This window comes from Sus scrofa, chromosome 11, assembly GCF_054392235.1.
Source record: "Sus scrofa isolate SSC_HxYL_T2T_F1_AM1 chromosome 11, Sscrofa_HxYL_maternal_Yorkshire_Landrace_v2.0, whole genome shotgun sequence".
Classification (NCBI taxonomy): Eukaryota; Metazoa; Chordata; class Mammalia; order Artiodactyla; family Suidae; genus Sus; species Sus scrofa.
Window position 1 is genome coordinate 71445849 of NC_139393.1, and position 17605 is coordinate 71463453.

General features: G+C 45.7%; 1 protein-coding gene across 6 annotated transcripts in view; it reads left to right on the forward strand.

Annotated features, from left to right (window-relative positions):
* Window positions 1–2592: 2592 nt before the first annotated feature.
* The window catches only part of LOC100517850 (ATP-binding cassette sub-family C member 4-like), a 174250-nt gene continuing 159237 nt past the window's right edge, over window positions 2593–17605 (forward strand). For all 6 annotated transcript variants that reach the window (XR_014819741.1, XM_084982096.1, XM_084982102.1 and 3 more), the window contains exon 1: window positions 2593–2737. The gene's annotated coding sequence lies outside the window, so the exon portion shown is untranslated. The remainder of the gene's footprint in view (window positions 2738–17605) is intronic.

Below are 17605 nucleotides of genomic sequence, written 5' to 3' on the forward strand. Positions count from 1 at the left end.
TATGTTTTTAAAAATTACCCTCTAATGCTACATTGCTGAGTTGCTTTTGAGATTATAATCCCTACAGTTATTTCTTATTTGGTTTATTCAGCCTGTAAAGAAAAGTTTGATTTTATCAACATCATAATTGATTTTCTGTGTTAATTTTTAGAAGTAAATAACCTTCATAAAAGCGAAGGCTTTGGTATCAAAGGCAACTGAGAGGCCCAGAATGAGTAGCACCTGGGCTGGGGTAGTTCTATCCCACACCCCCCTTTTGCACAGGTGGTTGGGAGCCAGTCAGAAGTGTGTTCGGCTTGGCCAGAGCACACTGAAGTGTTTGAGGCATAAGTGCTTAGACAATAAGCCGAAAAAATAAGCGGTGCCCCCTTATTCTGAATAGCAGCTACATGTTAGGTAGAAAAAAAAAGCGGGTTAGCTAGAAAAAAAAAGTGGGGGCGGGGGGGGGAAGAATTCGTGAAGGGAGCTGGAAGCCACCAGAAATGGGGAAAGATAAGCAACTCAGGATTCTGTGAAGATACAATTCAGAGGTTTCAGCAGTTCGGTTCCTGCCAAGTACTTATCTGATTGGAAGGAAAAAGACAATCTATGGGTTCAGGGACACAAGAGAGAAATACTTAATTTATGCTTGTTCCACTCATCAGAGATTGTAAGCTGCTTGCCCAGGACTGAGACCGCCACAACCTGTTTGGCTGGTCGGTGCTTCTGAAACGCCTTGAATATAAACGCTTTTAGACAGGCCAGGGCCCCAGTGACAGGTCCCCTGCTCCCTGCAATACCCATACTGGCCTCCCTCCATTTGTGTTTGGTTTTCTTTTGGCCACACCCACCGCATGTGGAAGTTTCCAGGCCAGTGATCTAACCTGCCTCGAAGCTGCTGCAATGCCAGAGCCTTAACCAGCTGGGCCATAAAGGAAATTCTCCTCAGGTATTTTACTCACAGAACCATGTGCGTTTGCACCCTTGATTAACAATTATACCTTTCAGCAACTTTTGAAACCGTTTACACAGATTTAATAATGTGAAATTATTTATAGAGTTAACCAGAGTCTCTGAGAGACTGTCATTGGTCAAGTTCTCAGCAGGAAGTAGGCAGAGCAGGTCTCAAACTCTAAGTTCACACCTGTTCTTACTACATGTGCCATTTACTCATTCAGAGGTCATTGGTGAGTTTCCATGTGTGTGTAAATCTGTGTTCACACCGTAGGCAGCGTGGAAAAGAACTGGAAACCGGCCGCTCTGCTCTTGTGGCAGGAAGGAGAAAGGAGCCCTGAGCCGCTGAGAACAGCCGCCAAGTCCCCTGCGGGACAGAGGCTGCTCCAGACAGACCCCGCCCGGTGTGGACCCCCGGGGCTCCTGGGGGGACCAATAAAGGCAGACTCCCCCGCCCCCCACCTCCTGAGTCCCAGTCCGCAGAGTAACGGCCATCCCTGTGGGACCCACAGGCACATTCAACTGAAAAGAGCTGCCACCAACTACAGACAGACCGGTGGACAGAGGGAGGAGGGTGTGGGATTAGTTAGAAAGGCTTCTTGGAGGAGGCTTCTCACAATGAAAGTCGCTGCCACTTGGGAATAAATGAGATCCTTGGCCTCCAACAGTGCTTCTCAAACTTGGCTGCCAGGTGGAATCACCTGTGGTGTTTTATAAACTATTGATGCTTGCCTCCCCACCCCAAAGATTCCGATTTAATTGAAATAAGGCTTGAGCATGGGATTTTACGGAGCTCCACTGGTGATTCCATCTTGCAGCTAAGGTTGTAAACCGTTGGACTTGCCACATTTAAGATATGATGAACTGTATTGGGAAACGGTGAACAGCGATCAGGTGATTCTAACAGGAGCGTGCATTTCTGTGTGTGGAGGGTGGGGTGAAAGAGGAGGGTGAGGGGCCTGTGGCCCCTCTTGCCCCCTGTGTGGCCTTCCTGGCCCTCACACGCCCTTGGCCTTTCCACTCTCCTCACCTGGATGCCTGGATTCTTCTGCCCCCTAGTGGTGACATCCAGTATGGCATGCTGTCCCTGAAGGTTTCAAACCAGCCTTGGGTTCCTTTACTATAAACCTGAGCGTGAGTCCCAAGCTGTGGCTTGCTGGGTAGGATAGCCTGGGACCTGTACACGATGAGCGTCACTTTTCAAGGGAAAGATACAAACTACACTCATATTTAAGAAACAATTTTCTCAGCCAATCTAGTGCTTCTTCCTTATCTCTGTCTCTAGAAGACATCACACATCGTGATTGGGCAGAAGAGGGTTTGATTTCTTCCTGTTCTGTTAGGGACCCTCCCCAGTCAGACCCCAAGAGGGGCCTTCTGCCCAGTATTGCTCGCATCAGTGGAAGGAGGCTTAGTTCGGTGGGAAGGAGAGGAGAGCTTTATTCTTCAATCAAAGCACAGATTGGCACCAGCTGGGGCTCCAGGGCACCTGCTTTCCCCTGAAGCCCTCCCAGGGCTGCTGCCTGGGCTCCTGTGGCGGGGCCGGGGGGGGGGGGGGGGGGGCGCCTCCTGGGGGGAGGGGCGGGCTCCTGTGGGCGGGGCTCCCCGGGGGCGGGGCAGCTGTGAGGCTCAGGCCCCAGAGCTCAGGGCTGGGGCCGCGTCTGTGCACACGGCCCGCTCAGGGCAGGAGGCCGCGCAGCCAGGTCTCAGCAGGGACGCTGGTCTGAGGGGCCTGGTGCGGGGCCTCTACTTGAGGCCCCTTGGGAGCAAGTGACATCCAACGAAGCACAAAAGAGAAAAAAAGGTTAGATTTTATTTTATGACCATTTTCTGTGTGGACTCCGGGGTTGCTGACGGGCTTGGCGGGTGGCACCGCCTCTCTGGGCCCGTCCTGCTCCTGGTCCCTGCGGGGCGCTGAGGGGCGCAGGTCCGGCTCCTGCAGCCGCTTCCTGTGCGTGTGGCGTCGCCACGACCCCGGGGAGGAGCAGGGCCTCTCCCCCCACCGCCTGGACCCGTGTCTGGGGCCCCCGGGCCTCAGCCGCACCTGTTCTGCCCTGAGCCTCTGCCCGTTGGGGTTTTACAGCTGCTCAGGGTCACTGAGGGGCCAGGAAGGGTTTGTCTCCCCGGCTCCGGGTTTGTTCCGCCAGGTGAGGCGGCCTGGTCTCCGCAGCCCAGCGGCCTTCCCGGGTCTGTCCTCACCGCCTTCACTTAGGCCACGTGCATCCACGTGACAACAGCCCCTCCCAGGCAGCTGGGGGATCATCTGGGCAATTCTGTCACCCATGGCCATTATGGCCAGCGAGGCAGGGGACTTTTGTCACAGCTGGAAGTCCAGGCTGATCTGGGTGACTGTTACTCTTTCATGGTGACAGTGTTGTATTTGGTTCCCCCTGCACTAGCTCCCCTCTGAGCGCAGTGATTCCTGCAATTAGTAGTCTGCTCTCTGGGGACACATTTATGTTGGTTTTCAGAAGAGAAGCTTCAGGGCAGAGCGAGGTTCACACAGCATAGTCAAGGGGCTTGGTTGGCCCAAGTTGTCTCTCTGGAGGTTGGGGCCCCGGTCCTCTTCACTCCAGCATGATGCACCCACAGAGGGACCCCCGCAGCTTTGGGGCAGATGGGTGATGAGCATCACCAAGTGCGGTCCGTTCCTCTTAGGACTGAGCTGGTCTGGTGGCTGCAGGTTTTCCAGGTTTTCAGATGCACCTGGTCTCCTGGCTGGAAGGGGTGGAGGGCAGGTCGGTGGGTGTGGGCAGCACCTGGTCACCTTGGTTTCTCCTTCTTGGAGGTGCACTTGAGTTTTTCCATTTCCAGGGCGCTAAAGTGTCCCTTTTCTCAAGATTGGGGGGGTCTCCCTTACATGAGCTCAAAGGCACTGAACCCCAACTCTAACTTATCATATGAGGGAAAGTGCATGCAGAGCAGGGCACATAGGAGTAACTGACATAGCTTGGCTAAGATTCAGTTGATGGTCTGATTGGATCTATTCTCTGGTGATCGGGGTCTCTAGGCTTAGTGCCAAGTCCATTTTATGCCCAGGGCACCTGTTATCCCCTTTGTCACTTGAGACAGGAATGCTGGGCCATTGTCACTTTGTAAGGATCCTGGGAGCCCAATCTCAGGGACTATCTCTTAGGAATACTGTAGCCATTTCAGCTGCAGTTTCAGTTCCAGTGGGGAACCCTGCTACCCACCCTGAAAACACGTCCACTAGCACCAAGAAATGCCCTATGCTCTGGGCATGACAGGTCACTCTGCCCATCTTCTCTAGGATATGCCCCTCTGGCCTGAAAGGGCTTTATCTGGGGGCCTCTTGGGGGGTCTTGTGTTGGGGGTGTTCATTGTGCAGAGGGGATGTGTCTCTACTACAGGGCTAACTATTCCTGCCAGGTGTTACCATAAACTCAACTAACCAGTTATAGAGAGCTTCCCTCCTGCGGCGAGTTCCTTGATGAGCCTGCCTGATGGCTTGACAAGCTGCAGTTTGGGGAGAGAAGTATCTGCTCATGTTCATTAACTGGCTTCCCCTGGCCTCTAGATCTCCCTCTGTTACTAAGCCAAATTTGGGTCAACTCATCCTCTCATAATAAAGCCAGTTTACGAACACTGGGTTGTGAGGAAGAACAGGTGCCAAATCATGAGTACAAGTAGCTGATGCTTAAAAGACTGGAACTCCCTAGTGGATTTCAGGGCAGGGTTTCTAAAGGCAAGGCGAGGGAGGGTTGCCTCGTAGGTGATAACACTTGTTACACTGCAGTTTGTACACAATTCTCTGGTTGGTAAGGAGGTGACGGGCATGTCTTGGGGGTTAACATCAGGGGGCCTGGGTGCCACTTCTCATGGTCATCATGCAATGAATTTCTCCCATCTGGTGAGAGTTTTAGAATCAGAAAACAACTCAGGGATGTGCCTCAGATACTGTTATCTATGTCCTTCAGGAAGAAACTTAAGATTCTGTGAGAGCTCTGTGGCTGATCCATTGTTTAAATTGTTACCAATTCTCCTCACCCAACTATTTTTTGTAGCTTCAAGGTCACATTCTTTCAATTATTAATTATTTATCCACCCTCTTGTGGCTCGGGACTGGGAGACTACAGTTTTCTATAAACAAGACGCAGCAGAGGACAAGGGTGGGATGAGGGTCTGTCCTTGGAAGGCCCCAGAGGGTCCTGCTCAGTTATGTATTGAAGCTTCATTTCTGGGCTTTGTTTAATTCTTCCTTTGGATAGGCTGGGCAGTAATTGAATGGATCTGACCTCTTAGGGATGACGGGTAATTGCCAAGCTGCTGGTTCTAGTGCAACCAAGACACTGCTGACTGGAACCCAGCCTAAACCCAGAATGGGACTTGAGCCCACAGTTTTTTAAATTAGAATCACTCACCTGGTGTCTGGACTTACTGCAGCCAGGTTCTCTGTGTCTCAGCGCAGAAGGAATTCAGTGAGAGAGAAAATGATTGGCAAGAAATAGATTTGTTAAGGTAGGACGCTTGTGAGGGATATAAGCAGAAAGGCGAGGAAGCTCTGCCCTGAGGATTAGGTAGGTGAGCTACATTTTTATAATCAAGGAAAGTGGGGAGGGGGGTGAGGACCGCCTCTTCCTCATTCTTCAAGTAGAGGTCAGGCTTGTGCCGTTGGCTCCTCCTCCTTATTGGGGTAGAAGAGTATTGAACCCTATGAGGTCAAACTAGGACCATCACGGTGCTTATTCAGATCCGCAGAGGGGAGGTAACCTGTGCTAAAATATGTCGAATCATCTCAGGTTCTGTATCATGAGGGTCTCCTGCTTTGGAAGGTCGTCTTTCCCCTCAATTCCTGTCCTTGGCCCTGAGGATCATTATCTTGCTGAACTTGAACGAAGGCCTCATTTTATTTTGGACATAATGACCTGAGGCGTATCTCGTGCTTTTTCTGGTGGTTTTATAGTTAAACAAGGCTGCTTCGTTCCATGATGTTCTGATGGCTTTTTGAGCGATGGTTAACTTACAGCATCTCCCGCAGTTCCCTAGGTTCCCCTCTGTCTCTGTGGTCCCCTCCTGGGACTCCTACGACTCCCCGTGTGACCATCCGACTCTGTCCCCATCACCAGGGCCGCCCTTTTGGCAGTTGCCTCTGCTTTGTTGTTTCCCTTTCTTGCCTCCCTGTTCCCTTTCTGATGGTCCCGACAGTGAGTCGCTGCCACCTTTTCCAGAAGCTGCACTACTTCTAGGGGTCTCAATATGTTCACCCCGTGTGTCACCTGCCTATTCTCTGTGGTAAGCATGCCCCTTTCTTTCCAAATAGCCCTGTGTGCATGGAGGACGGATCCGTGTCCTGAGAGTCCGTGTAAACAAGTAAGATCTTCCCTGTCCTGAGCTCTGACGCTCAGGTGAGGGCTGTCAGCTCGGCCTTCTGGGCTGAAGTCCCTGGGGCTGGGCTTCCTGGCTCTGAGACTTGGGTCTGGGAGGTCCCTGCATACCCACCAGCCCTTTTCTCTCTCTTATAAGACAGCTCCCATCTGTGAGCCGTTCCTCTTCTGCCTTTGGTCTGGGGGGGCTCACTTTCTAGGCCAGGGTGACTGGAATAGATCGTGTCTGTGGTTTTACACAATGATGCTCCAGGGGCCCTGTTTCTGTGGAAGCAGGATTTAGTGTGTGACAGATTATTGTGATAACCACTGGGTTGTCCAAAGCATAGCCTGACCTTGAATCGACCTTCAGGGAGTCGCCATTCTGCTCCCTTAGACCTTTCTAAAGCTGAACCTGGTGTGGGGTCCATACAGTGATTGGCTGACCAAACCTATCTTTTCCGCCTCCTTTAGTAGAGTTGGTGTAGCTGCTACTGCCCGTGGGCAAGGAGGCCGTCCCTTTGAGTTTGGTCCAATGGTTCAGAGAAATAAGCAGCTACCTCCGTAAGGAGTCCCAGACTTTGACCTGATACCCTGAAGGCGATTCCTCTTCTCTCCTGAATGTGCAGGTCCAAGGGTTCAGCTCCATCTGGGAGGGCCAGGGCAGGCGCCCGAAGTAACTGCTTTTTCAGGTCTTGCAAAGCCTTTTGTGTTCTGAATTCCACTCAAAAGGGTCATCATCCTTTCCTTTCAACTTTGCATCTGGAGGCCTAGACAGTAGACCGTAGTTAGGGGTCGGATGCGGCAAAACCAAGCTGTTCCCCAGGGAACCTCTAAGCTGTCTTCTAGTTCTGGGAGGGCCAGGCTGCAAATGGCTTCTTTCCTTTCCTGGGGTAGCTTCTCTGATCTCTGGTGAGAATGATGCCTGAGTGCCACCCTGCTCTGTGATACTTTAGTCTTTCCTTGGACATCTTATATTCTTTATCAGCTGGGTGGTTCAGGGTGGTTACAGATGTTTTCTCAGAGGCTCCCTTGGTGGGGCTGGTGATCAGTGTTTCCTCCTCCAGATGTTGATGTTTTAAGTCTTTAGGTAAAGTTTCCCCACAGATGGTGGGGGGATTTTTCAGCCCTTGGTACACAACTGACCAGCAGTGTTGTTTTTCTTTCTTATTTGGGTCCTGCCACTCAAAAGCAGAAATTTCTTGTGTCTCCAGGACTGATGGAATACAGAGGAGGACGTCTTTTATATCTGATACAGAATCCCAGGTCCTGGTGGATGGTAGAGAGGCCGGCAGGAGGTAGGGCTTAGGGACCACTGGATGTACATCCTGGGCAGCGTACGTCCGGTACCCTCTGGGTTTCTCTTTCACTTTCTCTCTCAAATACTGCTTGTATTAAGTCACCAAAACCTCTACTTTGCCAAATCCAATCATTACTCTCCTGTCCTCAACTTACTAGGCTCTCAGAAGCATAAGCTCCACCTTTTCCTTCTGGAAACACCCTCTTCACGTCTTTGCCTGGACATTTTCTCCCACCTCAGTCCCCTTGGGTGGGTCTCTACCTGTGAATGTTTGTGAGCCTCAGAGCTCAGTCTTTGGCTTCTCTCTCTCTCTGTCTCTCTTTGGTTTCCATAAATGTTATTTTTAAAAATTAAAGTGTAGTTGATATAATAATCCAATTTCTGCAAAGTGACCCAGTCATACATACATTCCTATTTCTTACGTTATCTTCCATCATGGTATAACTCGCCGTAGTATACAGTAGGACCAGAGTTCCCATCGTGGTGCAGCAGTTAACAAACCTGAGCAGGAACCATGAGTTTGCAGGTTCGATCCCTGGCCTTGCTTGGTGGGTTAAGGATCTGGTGTTGCTGTGGCTGTGGTATAGGCCGGTAGCTGTGGCTCTGATTCGACTCTAGCCTAGGAACCTCCATATGCTGAAAAGACAAAATAAAAAATATATATATGTGTATATATATGTGTGTATGTATATGTATATACATACACAGTAGGCTCTCATTGCTTATCTCTTCTAAATGTAATAGTTCTCTATGTCTGTGCGTCTGTTTCTGTTTTGTAGATAGGTTCATTTGTGCCCTATTTTAAATTCCACGTGTAAGTGACATCATATGGTATTTGTCCTCTGACTTTCTTCACTCATGTGAGAATCCCTAGTTGTATCCATGCTACTGCCAGTGGCATTATTTCGGTTTTTTTTTTTTTTTTTTTTTTGGCTGAGGAGTATTCCACTGTATGTGCGTATCTCATCTTCTTAATCCATTCATCTGTTGGTGGACGTTTAGGTTGTTTCCATGTCTTGGGTATTATGAATAGTGCTTCTATGAACATAGGGGTGCATGTATCTTTTATTTTATTTTTGTCTTTTCTATGGCCATACCCGTGGCATATGGAGGTTCCCAGGCTAGGGGTCTAATCAGAGCTACAGCTGCTGGCCTACACCACAGCCACAGCAATGAGGGATCTGAGCCACGTCTGCAACCTATACCACAGCTCATGGCAACGCCGGATCCTTAACCCACTGGGCAAGGCCAGGGATGGAACCCGCAACCTCATGGTTCCTAGTCAGATTTGTTAACCACTGCACCACAATAAGAACTCCAACACGTATCTTTTTGAATGAAAGTTTTGTCCAGATTTTTCCCAGGAGTGGGATTGCTGGATCATAAAGGAGTTTTTGTTGTTGTTGTTGTTTTAGCCTGGGAAACATATGGAGGTTCCTGGCTAGGGGTCCAATTGGAGCTGTAGCCCCTGGCCTATGCCACAGTCACAGCAATGAAGGATCCAAGTCTGCAACTTACACCACAGCTCACAGCAATGCTGGATCCTTAACCCACTGAGCAAGGCCAAGGATCAAATCTGCATCCTCATGGATCCTGAGCCATGACGGGAACTCCCAGAGGTTTTTTTTTTTTTTTTTTTTTTGTCTTTTTGCTATTTCTTGGGCCGCTCCCGTGGCATATGGAGGTTCCCAGGCTAGGGGTCCAATCAGAGCTGTAGCCACCAACCTACGCCAGAGCCACAGCAACGCGGGATCCGAGCCGTGTCTGCAACCTACACCACAGCTCACGGCAACGCCAGATCCCCAACCCACTGAGCAAGGGCAGGGACCAAACCCGCAACGTCATGGTTCCTAGTCGGATTCATTAACCACTGTGCCACAACGGGAACTCCCCAGAGGTTTTATATTCAGTTTTTTGAGAAAGCGCCATACTTGTTTTTCCATAGTGGTTGTATACAACAGTATAGGAAGATTCCCTTTTCTCCACACCCTCTCCAGCATTTGTTATTTGTAGACTTACTAATGATGAGCATTCTGGCTGATGTGAGGTGGTATCTCATGGTAGTTTTGATTTGCATTTCTCTAATAATGCGCAGTGTTGACCATCCTGTCATGTGCCTACTGGCCATCATATGTCTTCTTTGGAGAAATGCCTATTTACATCTTCTGCCCATTTTTTGATTGGGTTGTGTTTTTGTTGAGTTGTTTGAATTGTTTGTTTACTTTAGAGATGAAGCCTTTGTTGGTTGCATTGTTTGCAAATATTTTCTCCCATTATAGGTTGTGTTTTTGATGTGGAAATGTGTGCTGTGCCAAAGCTTTAAGTTTGATTAGGTCCCATTGGTTTTATTTTTGTTTTTATTTCTACTGCCTTGGGAGGCTGACCTAAATAAAAATTTATATAATTATGGCAGAAAATGTCTTATCTGTGGTCTCTTCTCGGAGTTTTATGGTGTCATATCATATGTTTAAGTCTTTCAGGCATTTTGAGTTTATATTTGTGCATGGTGTGAGGGTTTGTTCTAGTTTCTTTGATTTACCTGCAGTTGTCCAGTTTTCCCAGCAACACTTGCTGAAGAGACTGTCTTTTCCCCATTTTATATTTTTCCCTCCTTTGTTGAAGATTAATTGACTATAGGTGTGTGGGTTTATTTCTTGGCTCTCTATTCTGTTTTGTTGGTCTGTATTTTCTGTTTTTGTACCAGTACCACACTGTCTTGATTACTGTAGCTTTGAAATTTTTTCTGAAGTCTGGGGAAGGTATACCTCCTGCTTTTTTTTGCACAGGGGGAGGGGGCACACCCATGGCATATGGAGGTTCCCAGGCTAGGGGTCGAATGGGAGCTGTAGCTGCTGGCCTACACCACAGCTAAGCAACATCAGATCTAAGCCATGTCTGGGTCCTACACCACATATCACAGCAATGCCAGATCCTTAACTCACTGAGTGAGGCCAGGGATTGAACCTGCATCCTTGTGGATGCTAGTCGGATTCGTTTCCACTGAGCCACAATGGGAACTCCTTGCTTTGTTTTTTTATCATTCAGGATTTCTTTGGCAATCCTGGTCTTTTATGGTTCCATATACATTTTTGGATTATTTGTTCTAGTTCTGTAAAAAATGTCATGGGTGATTTGATAGAGATTGCATTAAATCTGTTGATTGCTTTGGGTGGTATACCATTTTAACAACATTAATTCTTCTAATCCAGGAGCATGGGCTGTCTTTCCATTTCTTTCAATCCCCTTTAATTTCCTTGATTAATGTTTTGCCATAAATCTTATTTGTTTAACAAAAATTCTTAAATCAGCAGGAAAATATCAGCATTGTACAGCATTGTATATAATGTATTTGAGATATGTGTACATTTAAACAATAAACCTTGGGGGTATTCTTAGCATTCTTGAAATGTTTCATATTAAGAGGGAATTAACAAACCAAAGCACCTTCTGAAAGCATGCACTTTTCCACATGTCGTTCTTTGTACAATTTCAGTCTCACAGAAGACAACCGAATCCAAAAGGCATCTAAGTTGCCAAAATTATATGTCCACTCATCATTATCATTCCTAGAAGACTCTCAGATTCCTACTTTAAAGCCTATTAAATCTTAGTTTACAACTCTGTTTAAAATTAGTAAAAAGTAAATATTAGAAAAGTGAAGAGAAGAAAAATATGTAAAATACAGACATGAATATTTTTCAAGTTAAATAGTAGCTATTGAAAAGTGTATATATATAAATCCATAAACCCCTATGCCTGTGTTTCATTAGGCCCTAAGAGTATTGTACCAAACAGCCCAGTACTCCAAGCTGGTAATGATCCAGACAATGAAGAATATTTATCATCATGTTCTGTGTGCTCTGAGAATGGAGGGATATCAGCACTACATTTTAGAAAAATGTTCATCAAAAATTTAACACTTTTCAGAGTTCCATGGGTGTCTAATTGTTGGTTTTCTTTTTTTTTTTTTGCCTTTTGTAGGGCCGCTTCTCGTGGCACGTAGAGGTTCCCAGGCTAGGGGTCTAATCAGAGTTGTAGACGCGGAATCCGAGCCGTGTCTGTGACCTATACCACAGCTCACAGCAATGCCGGATCCTTAACCCACTGAGCAAGGCCAGGGATTGAACCCGCAACCTCATGGTTCCTTGTCGGATTTGTTAACCACTGTGCCACGATGGGAACTTCTGTAGGTGTCTAATTGCTAAGGATTCAGTATTGTTATTGCTGTGACTTAGGTTTGACTCCTGGCCTTAATACTTCTGCACGCCACAGGCATGGTGAAAAAAAAAGTCGATATTTTTGTTTTAATATTGAAACATCATAGACTTAATTTCTATTGTCCATATCATAATAAAAGCCTTCACTCATAGGTATGACTCTAAAAGTGTGAATTACACAGTATAAACTGTGAAATCATATACTAAGTGAAGTAAGAAAGAGAAAGAAGAATTCTTTGTGATATCACTTATACGTGGAATCTAAATTATGGCACAGATGAACCTATCTACAAAACAGAAACACATTCACTGACACAGAACAGACGTGTTTGTCAAGGGTGTAGTGGGAGGGAGTGGGGTGGGCCGGTAATTTAGGGTTAATAGATGCAAATAATTACATTTGGAATGGATAGACAATAAGGTCCTACTGTGTAGCAAAGGAGATATATCTAACCTACTAGGATAGATCTTGATGAAAAATAAAATATAAACAAAGAATATATATATATATGACTGAGTCACTTTGCTGCAGGCAGAAATTGGCACAACCTTATAAATCTATATAAAAAAAAAAAACCTCCAAAAAACAAAAACGAACCAAAAAACCCTGTGAGCTCTGTGAGTATATGAAACATACATTTCATTTAAGTGTGATTTGCTGCATTTATACCCACAGCTTCCCTGAGAGTGCAGTTGAAAGTAGACTGCTTGACATGAAGAGGGATGTCTTCAGAAAACAAAAGAAAAAAAATTCTAAAGTTCTTTATGATCAGGAATAGTACTTTAGCTTTTTAACCCCTAATGGCATTTATTTATGAATATCCAAAGCAAAGGTAAACATTACTAATATGCAATTCCAATTTCTTTTTTGTTGTTGTTGTTGTTCTTTTTGCCTTTTCTAGGGCCGCTCCTGTGGCCTATGGAGATTCCCAGGCTAGAGGTCAAATCTGAGCTGTTGCCGCAGGCCTGTGCCAGAGCCACAGCAACGCCAGATCCGAGCCGTGTCTGCAAACTACACCACAGCTCACGGCAACACCGGATCCTTAACCCACTGAGCAAGGCCAGGGACCAAACCCGCAACCTCATGGTTTCTAGTCGGATTCGTTAACGACTGCGCCATCATGGGAACTCCCCAGCAATTCAAATTATTTTTATGAATGTATTTCTTACTTCAAATTCTCTTAGTTACAAGAAAGTCACATTTAATAAACACAAAAATTTATTTTTGGAGTTGCTGTTGTGGCTCAGTGGTAACAAACCTAAGAAGTATCCATGGGGATTTGGGTTTGATACCTGGCCCTGCTTGGTGGTTAAGGATCTGGCGTTGTCGTGAGCTGCAGTGTAGGTCAGAGATGCAGCTTGGAGCTGGTGTGGCTGTGTCGAAAGGTGGCAGCTGCAGCTCAATTCGACCCTCAGCCTGGGAACTTCCATATGCCATGGGTGCAGCCCTTAAAAAAAAGAAGAAAAAATTTAATTAAATTTGATTTGTTGTGATTTACAATGTTGTGCACACACAAAAAATATTTTAATAAAGAAAAAAATGGACACACTGATGGTGATTTGCAAGGGATAGAAAGGAGGTTATGATGATATCTTTCATAGTTTTATAAGTTATTTTAAAAAATTGACAGGAAAAAACTAAGTCTGGCCTGATTTTCTTGCTCGAGTGGAAGCAAGCTGTATCTGTATCAGATGATGTGTAAGCCTGTGAAATTCTCTAAGGGATCAATGGGACATGATATTAATGTAGGATCTCAGTCTATAACTTAAAACTCTCCATTTCCTCTGTTAGAACATTCTGCATTTGAATATATAATCTTCACCAATATCTTACCGTATTTCATAGTTTTTCTTTCTTTCTTTCTGAGGGGCAAGTACAGAGATTTCTCATGTCCTCCCTGCCCCACATCCCACAGCCTCCCCACTCCCAGCGGCCCCACCAGAGTGATACATGGGCTACCCCTGATGAATCTACACTGACACATCATGGCCACCCAAAGTCCATAGTGTCCATTAGGGCTCAACCTGGTGTTGGGTTTGGACGAATGTTTAATGACTTTTCTGTCATTGCGGTGTCATAGTATTTTCATTTTCCTAAAAATCCTCTGTCCTTCCTCTTTCATCCCTCAGCCCCACCCCCACCCTCTGGCGTCCCCTGATCTTTTTACCGTCTCCATGGTTTTGCCTTTTTATCATCTAGTTAGCATGATACAGTATGTAGCCTTTTCAGACTCACTTCTTTCCCTTAGTAATAAGCATTTACGTGTCCTCCATGTCATTTCATGGCTCTGTAGCTCATTTCTCTTTAGTGCTGAATAGTATTCCGTTTTCTGGATGGGACAGTTTATTTATCATCTCACCTATTGAAGGACATCTCAGTTGCTTCCAAGCTTTGGCAGTTATGAGTAAAGCTGCTGTATGTATTCCATAGATTTAAAAAAAATGGTTCCTCTTCCTTCAAAATTAAACATATGACCCACAAGCTCACTTCCAATGTGCATCCAAAGCCGACTGAAGAGGCATCTCCTTTTCTTCTACTTCGTGCTCTCCCCCTATTTGCATTTATTGCATTATTAATATTAGCACATTAATTTTTTCTGTCTTCTATTTTTTTGTTTTAAATAATGTAGGAAATGTAATAAGACACCCAAGTGGATCTACAAAGTGCCATTCCAATACCAGAGATGGTTATTTTATGGAAACTGAACAAGCTGACTGATAGGCAGAGATGCAAAGTAATGCTTGATAGTCAGTTACTGAATGGAAGTCTAAATTTGAAATAAGAAAAGCAGCTTGAGGGTTGCAGGCCTAGAGGAAGGATGTGTGCTAGAAATAGCCTGCATGAGCTGTTTTGATTAACAAAGCTCCTTGGCTGTTGAAGAATGATAAATTACACACATATAGGCACATATATGTGTGTAATATAGGCACCAGTTGGTGAAAGGGGTGGAAACTTTTGGTCCAGGACTTGGTCTCAATTTAGAGAGAGTAGCATCTCTCATGGGTCACAAGTAAGCTGCACTAGGTGGTTTAATTCTGAACCCATGGACACATGACATGGATTAAATGTATCCTTAGAGACCAGATCATTAGAAGAGCTGGCACCTCAGGCTTTCTGACCAAAATCACCAGCTTTGGGCCAAAGGCCATCTGCCCTTTCCCACTTTGCCACGTCCAGCACTGCAGGGCAACGGGAGATCGTGGAAGAGGGGCTGCGAGACATGACAAAACACACAAGACGTTTAGAAAGTGGGGGACCAGGAGGCACTCCATTCCACAGAACAAAGGCGCCCAGGCTTTAGCCCACATGACTTTTATTAGGGAAGGTGACGTAGGTTAATGAGCAAAATCAGGTGCAGGTAATGATAAAGCTGTCTCTTAGTGGTTGTGCTTTTGCACGTGCGCCAAATTTGTTTACTGCCTCATTTAGCAGTTTCCATGGTCTCCAAAACCACTTGCCTCTTATCCAAAGCAGCCACCTTATCTTGGGTCCATAGAAATAGAATGTGAACTATTTCTATCACTTTAAATTTTGTAGTAGTCATGTTAAAAAGTGAAAAGGAACAAATGAAATTAATGCTAGTAAGCTATTGTTAAACCAGTGTGTTCGACATACCATTTTAACTGTAATCAATGCAAAAAAACATTAGTGAGACAAAAAATATTTTAGACTGCCTTGGGAATCCATTGTGTATTTTTTTTGTTTTTGTTTTTGTCTTTTTGCCTTTTCTGGGGCCGCTCCTATGGCACATGGAGGTTCCCAGGCTAGGGGTCTAATCAGAGCTGCAGGCACTGGCCTATGCCAGAGCCACAGCAACGTAGAATCCAACCCTTGTCTGCGACCTACACTGCAGCTCACGGCAACGCCGGATCCTTAACCCACTGAGCAAGGCCAGGGATCGAACCTGCAACTCATGGTTCCTAGTCAGATTCATTAACCACTGAGCCACGATGGGAACTCCTCCATTGTGTATTTTATGTGTACAGCACATCTCAGTTTGAACCAATGCATTTCAAGTTCTCAGGATCCTCTTAATGATTGTGCTGCTGTACTGACAACCCAGGCTGTATAGGATTAGTTAGGTCTTCTATGAGTGCAAGGGAGTGGAGTTCCTGGCATGGCTCAGCGGAAATTAATCCAACTAGTATCCATGAGGATGTGGGTTTGAGCCCTGGCCTGACTTGGTGGGTTAAGGATCTGGTGTTGCCATGAGCTGTGGCGTAGCTCCCAGATGTGGCTCGGATCCCACGTTGCTGTGGCTGTGGTGTAGGCCAGCGGCTACAGTTCTGATTTGACCCCTAGCCTGGGAACCTCTGTATGCTGTGAATGTAGCCCTAAAAAGCAAATAAATAATAAAAATAAAAGGTCCATGAGCAAGAGAGTGAATATATTTATCAGTAATAAGAAGGATGTTTCTGATAGGTGTCTTAGTTTAGGTTCCCACAGTAGCAGACCCTGAAACAAGGATTTGAGGAGAAATAGTTCATTTTGAAGGGTTCCCGGGAAAACACTTGTAGGGAGTGGAGAAGTGAGACAGAGAAGGGAAGGAGGCCACTAAAAGTGTATTAGCAAGCACGGCACTGCTTAGACAATTGGGCTCCTTCCTGCTGGGTGACCCTGGGAGACAGAATTATTCCAGGCCAGGGGACTGCAGCATTTGTCCACCATTTCCCACTCCCACCAGCAATGTACGAGGGCTCCAGTTTCTCTACATCCTCTCCAACACTTGTTACTGACTTTTCAGTTATAGTATTGAACCATTTAAGATCAGTAAACGAGCACAGATAGAGGTCCTATGACATCTTCCCCATGTTTGTAAGCTCTGTGCCTGCCCTAGAGGCCATGCTCCTAGGAAGCATTCACTGAACATTTGTTGAACGAATGAAAAAAAGGCTCAAAATTTTTCTTTGTATGTTGACTTAGGTTTTAGGATTTACAAAGTGCAATTCACAAATTCTGAGGTTCACAATAACTGCAGCAAGTAGGAAGGGTGGCAATTTCCTGCTCTAGACCTGAGGTAGGTTAGGTAGTAAGTGAAACATCTAGAGCTCTGGTGCCCTAGCTTCGTGTCCAATCTTCTCTGTACAGTTCAACACTGGATTTCAGCATCTCTTCTATATTAGTTAACATTCAGGGAAAAAACCCTAAAAAGTTTCAAAAGCTCTTCGTTTTTTTAAAAAAAGCAGAAGGTGAGGGGATCGAGTGTATGTGGCAGCTTGGAGATGCTCACCGTGGTCCGGAGATGGTTGTGGGGACGGGAGAGGACAGTCTGGGGCCGTGTGACAAGGGACGTCACTAGACCTCCCACTTCAGCAAGCACTGTCTTCACCTTTGCAGTAGTACCAGAAGCTGAGTGTTTACAGGCTGGAAACGGTGGGGCATGTCAAAGAGAACTGGACATCCGGTGAGGGCTGGTTATGGAGGCTGTAGATTGTCTTCTCTGGGAAAGAGCAAACACCAGAAAGGCAGGTAATTAAAAAAATGAACATGTTTCTGACTCTTTTTTGCAACAGAAAATTTCAAACATGCATGAAATATTAAGAAAATAGAGTAATAAATCCACATCTTGCCCATCAACAGAATATTATCAACATTTTGCCTTTCTTATATGTTTGACTTATTTAAAAAATGTTTGAATACATTACTTTTTTTAAAAGACATGTCCCCTCCAGTTTTATTGGGATAGATTGACGCTAAAAAATTGTATGTATTTAAGATGTACAACTCAATGACTTAATATGCATATATATGCTGAAATATTCACCACAGCCAAGCCAGTCAACATAGCAATCACATCACACTGTAACCGTTTCCTTTTTTTCTCCTTTTT